This window comes from Macrotis lagotis, chromosome X, assembly GCF_037893015.1.
Source record: "Macrotis lagotis isolate mMagLag1 chromosome X, bilby.v1.9.chrom.fasta, whole genome shotgun sequence".
In the NCBI taxonomy this organism is placed as follows: Eukaryota; Metazoa; Chordata; class Mammalia; order Peramelemorphia; family Peramelidae; genus Macrotis; species Macrotis lagotis.
Genome location: NC_133666.1, coordinates 406,115,996 through 406,121,995, shown reverse-complemented (window position 1 = coordinate 406,121,995; position 6,000 = coordinate 406,115,996).

Genomic DNA, 6,000 nt, shown 5'->3' with positions numbered 1-6,000 from the left:
AAAATCAAAACATACAAAAAACATACAATCATATCATAAATGGAAAAATGCAAAAAAATCAAAACCAAACACTTACATTTATCGTTACCAAGTTTATCCCTGAGGAAAGAATGCAAAAATGTACCACACATCTTTCCACAGATCAGAGAATATGAGTCTGAAATTCTCAGTGTATTATCTGATTCAGTTGCTATATTGGTTAGTTATGCTGAAATGCTTTTTTTCCATCTCTTTCTATATTATGTTATATTTTTGTTATAGGAAATAGTTCTTTGGTTAGGAGAGGGAAATACATGTTGGAAAGTAAATGTGATATAAAAACAAAATATGTCCATTTTTCTTTAAATGTTGCCACTATTATAATGTTATTTAGATAGTTGTCAAATCTTTTTTATTTTTGTCAAGTATTCATCATAGTCATTGAATTTTTAAGTTAGAAATGACCTTAAAAATAACCCGAAGAATACTTTTTTTTTTAGAGCTGGAAAAGACTTTAGGGAAAATTTGGTCTAATCTACCATATGCTTCTTGATTCTCCTCAAAAATTAATTCCCTCTCATTCTTCAGTTAAGTGTAGGGCCAAAGGGGACCTAGACTAATGAGATGCTCCATCTACAAAATGAATCCTAATCTTCCTCTTTCCTCTCCCACAGGTGGTAGAATATGTCCTTTAGTATTTTTCTAAAAATGTTGTTTCTGACCCTCCAGATCCTATTTGGAATTTTCTTGGCAAAGATATTGGAGTGGTTTGCTATTTCCTTCTGCAGATCATTTTACAGATGAGAAAACTAAGGCAAACAAGGTTAAATGATTTGCCCAAGGTCTCATAGCTAATACATGTCTGAGGAAAGATTTGGACTCAGGAATATGAGTTTTCCCAATTCCAATCCCAGTTCTGTGTTTATTGTGCCACCCAATTGGCATTTACTATGTGCCAGACAATGTGCTAAGCACTTGACAAATATTATCTTATTTGATTTTCACAAAGTTCCTGGGAGTGAGGTACTATAATTTTCCCTATTTTACAGATGAGGGTCAAACAGCTGTTAAACATCTGAAGCCAAATTCTGATCCAGATCTGTTAGTGTGTTCACTGTGTTAAGTCCCTGCCTTATTTTGCTTCGAGTCAGCTTAGAAATTACCTTCAATTGGAACCATTCTGTGATTCTTTTAGATATCAGTGCTCTCTCTCTCTCTCTCTCTCTCTCTCTCTCTCTCTCTCTCTCTCTCTCTCTCTCCATACATTATATTATTTTATTTATCTCACATGTTATAAAACAGGGATTCTTAATCTGGGGTACATATTTAGTTTTCAAATGATCAGAAAAATTGGACAGAAAAATACATCTTTATTTTCATTAATCTCTAACTGGAAGTTAATATTTCCTTCAGTTATAAATTTTACAAAATTATTCAGAGATGTGGCCACTAGCTTCACCAGACTACCACAAGTGTCTATGACACTAAAAGTATTAAAAAAAATCTGCCTCAATAGAAAATATGCTCTTAGGGAAAAGATTGTTGTCATTGATTGTGGCATCAACACACACTGCTTTGTCCATGGTAGGTGTAGATAAATACTTTTTAAAGTAAAAAGTGAGTTTTCTCACCTTCCATTTGTAATAACGCTATATGGATTGCTCATTAGTCTTCATCAAATTCTTCTTACATTCAAGCTTATTCATACAGGTCTAATTCCCTGCTTTTAGATTCCACAGAGTAGACAATTAATAATTACTTGTGAAATTTTATTGATTTATATTCATATTATTATTTAAACTCCATCCCTGGTCCAAGGACCTAGCTTAATAAAACATAAATCCCACATAAATGAAAACTCATTAAAATAAACATTGTCCTCAATGGGACCATTTTTCTTGATAATGGCAGAAGAATATCATCTTCTAACACAGTTAGAGGAGGATGTAAGTGAAATCCATAAACTTCTCTCCTTGTGTGATCAATGTTAGTTCCTGTTGAACTTTCTGTCTGCTGAGATTTTTCATTTTGTTTTGTAAAAAGAGAAAAGACTTTCTTGGTGTCTAGTTCTCACCCTTGTCTGATTGATTATTTCCTCAGGTCTGCTTAGCTATACATTACTTCCAGACTAAGGGCAGTGAGATCAGGGCTACTGGTATATGGAGAAAAAACTTTTAAAGAAAACACATCGGATTCCAAATTTCTACTAAGAGGAAAAAAGAAACGAGAATGCAATAGTCTGCTTACAAAAGAAAATGATTAAAACATTGTTTCTTGATAGAAAAAAATTGAAAAAGCATGCTACCGACTCTTTTAATATAAAGACGAAATGACTGGTATTTTTCTTTTTTGGTAAATTAAGTAGCAACAAATGAAAATCCCTACTTTTAAGGGAAATAAAGGTAATTTTTTCTACTTAAATATTTGCATATTCTGAATTCTCTCCTAAGCTACTCTATATAAAGATATACACATTTACATATATATACACACATCTGTTTTTATTATGATTATCATCATCATCATCATCATCTAGACATCTCAGGAAGGAAATTTCTTTCCTTTAAAGTTTGTCAACAGTTAACTTCTATTTTCTTTCTAAATGTCAATAGGCCTCTAATATATGATGTGACAAAGTAAAATAATGTTTTTCCTTAAGCCTGTAGATTAAATATGAGTTTCCTATCTTGTCTTATTTTGGAATCATTATAAGTATATTTAAAATCTTTTCAAATAATTTAAACATACTTTCTGAATGTATAGAATTTGGAAATAAGGGATTTGGGAATAATCATTCATATAGCATCTACCATGTGCCAGAAACTTTAATAAGTACTTGATCCTCACAATAACCTTGTAGGGTAGGTATGATTATCATTTCCATTTTTACAATTGAGTTCACCAAGGCAAATAGAAGTTAAATTACTTGCTTCTGTTCACACAGCAGGTAAGTGACTGAAGTCAGTTTGGACTGGAGGTTTCCTGATTACAAGCTTAGCACTCTATCCATTGAACCATCTAGTTATTCCCAGGGTCAGGATAGGGTATTGGCTTCTTGAATTCGAAGGTTGGGTCTTGCTATATTTTTGTTTTAGTAAATTATAAACAAAGCATTTTTATTTTACAAATAAGAATTCCCCTTTCTCTTCAAATATGATGTTTTCCTAGGTTTTAAAAGATTTGCATGCAAGAAGAGTTATAATTTCTGAGCAAGAATATGAACTAGACCTGTGATTATAGGAACCATCCAAGTAGAGAAATTCCTTTACCAAAGATTGATGCCTTCTTTAACACATATTGTCTTAGAAAGTTACCTAGATCAGTGAGAAATTAAATGGCTCATCCAGGGTCATACAACCAGTATGTGTTAGGAGAGGGACTTCAAATCTACCTTCTCCCTGGCTTTGAGGCCATGTCTACACCAAGCTGCTTGTCATTTTTCTATGTAAAATCTTTCTAAATAAAGAAAAAGTTTTTTCATATATAATTGAATTCCTGCCTTTAAAAAAAGATAAAAAGTGATGCATTAAAGCTTAATGAGATAAAGATGAATAATCAGAAAGTAATTTGAAATTATGATCTGAAATTTGCCCAAGATGAGCTTCATTATTATTTACATTTATTTGAATAATATAAGTAGATCATTTCTTAAGTCCTCAAGCCTTTTATCTGAATGTTTTTGCTTTTCTTTCCAATTCTTAGTGCAATTGGATGTAACACTAAAAGAGTTTTGGAATAATGTATGATTTATGTCATTTTGAACTATCAATTTTTTTGTTTACTTTTCCCCTTTTTCTTTTTGGGCCCTGAGATTGACTTTGATCTTTCTCCAATTTGGGACCTTATATAAGGCATGCAGCACTTAACTGTGAGGACCATTAATTCCTTTCTTCTCATATTATTTTAGAAAGCTTGTTAAATAATCTTCTGTACTTTTAAATGATCTTCAATTTTTTGTTTATATAATGTCTTTTTAAAAACAGAATAAATCTCAATATAATGATAACTTTAAAAATATAATAGGGTCTACAATTTAAGTTATTACCTATCTGCAATTCCTACACTAGGTCACTGATTATCTCTAATTAAGTCTAATTAAATTGTATTTCATGAAGTTAAAGAGTGTGCTTTAGTCTTCTATAAAATTCAGAGAACAGAGCATTGAATATTCATAAGTTCTTGACAATTGACAAATTGATGTGATAGAAACTATATAATAAATGCTTTCTAACTTGATCTCTTATAGGAAACTGTTTTTGATCCTCTTAGATGTTTGTACTCAATCCCTTCTTAAATTTAGGGCCTTATGTGGTACAGTGGACAGAGTCAAAAGACCTGAGTTCAAAAGTGAACTAGGGTAAATCACTTAATCTCTCTTTGCCTCATTTGGTTGGCAGGAAGACCAAATGAGGTAAGTAAAGTGCTTTATAAACCTTAACATTTTCTATAAATTATTATTATTATTATTATTATTATTATTATTATTATTATTATAACTAAATTGTCTCGTATTCCAATTCAATGTAAGTTTTTGAGAGCAGGGACTTTTCATAAATTTTGTCTTTGTATCTCAAAAGTACAGCACAGTGCTTTTTTGTCAATTAGTTTATCAATAAGTATAATTAAGCAGATTGTTGTTGTTTATCCTTCATTCTTTAAGAGGACCAATGATTTCATGATGGTGATATCTTGAGTTGCATATGAACTGAATTTAAGTGAGGCTAAATTTTGGAAAGTCTAGGTCAAAGACATACAAAATAAAAAAATAAAATGAAAGAACAAACAAAAACCCCCCAGTATTTGCCCTTAATAGGAACATCTAGTTGATGCAGTAATAGAGTACCACACTTGGAGTCAAGATGTCTCATTTTCCAGAGGTCAAATTTCGATTCAGACACTGACTAGCCATGTGACCAAACTTAACACAGTTTGACTCAATTTCTTCATCTGTAAAATGAGCTCGAGAAGGAAATGGCAAATCACTGTAGTATTTTTACTAACCCCAAATAAGAACATGAAGAGTCAGACACAATTGAAACAACTGAGTCTACTAAAATAACACTAAAATATGCCCTTAAAATTTTTATATTCTATTAGGTGCTTAATAGATAGATAGATTGATAAATGGATAGATGTATTTATTTGAAATATATATAAAATAAATAAAATGTATAATTTTATATATTAGAAGCTTGATAAATCACATGAATGAATTAATTCTGGTAAGTGATTGTTTTCCATCAAATAACACATATTTAATATAATTTAAGGTAACTCAAAATATTAGGGTAAGCTATATAAATCTAAAGTTAAATTATTCTATACTGATAATTGGCAATCTCTCTAAAAACCTACTTTAATGGGCAGAATTATAAAGAAAATTCAGCTGGTTCTGTGATATAATTGCTTCTTTAGTTCTAATTTAGCTCTAATTGTGCACAGCTTCTATTGCACAAAAAAAAAAATGAACACAAAACAATACTAAATTACTTTTGCACTAAAAAGAACAAAAATCCTAAAGGCTCATTTTCCAAGAAAGGGGAATAAACTGTAAAAATATTGAGTAAGAAACAATACAAACTCTCCTAGTACAGGATCATCTTATTGTCAATTTCAACCCTACTCAATGGCCTAGTTACCTCAATCCAAATAGAAAGCTTGCTATTAAATTTAACAAAGAACATCTGTTTTTCATTTGAGGTGCATTCAACTGTTCATTAAAGTGTCCTAACTCTGCCTTTTTTTTTCCCTGTTTCACAATACTTTGCCTTTCTAATAGTCTTGCAAGTTCAACATGTGACTTAAAAAACCTCAGAGTCATTGTGGAATTTCCTTAGAAAAAAATGCCAGGAGAAATATGAGAGAAGCAAAAAATCTTAACGAAGTTCAATAACAGTTTCCACAGTTTACCTTTTCCATACTTCCTAGGGGTGTTTATTTTCTGCAATTATTAATCTAGGCTTCCCTGAACCTGAATACTAATAAATTTCAAGAAGTGTAATGAGAGGCTTTCCCTTCTGT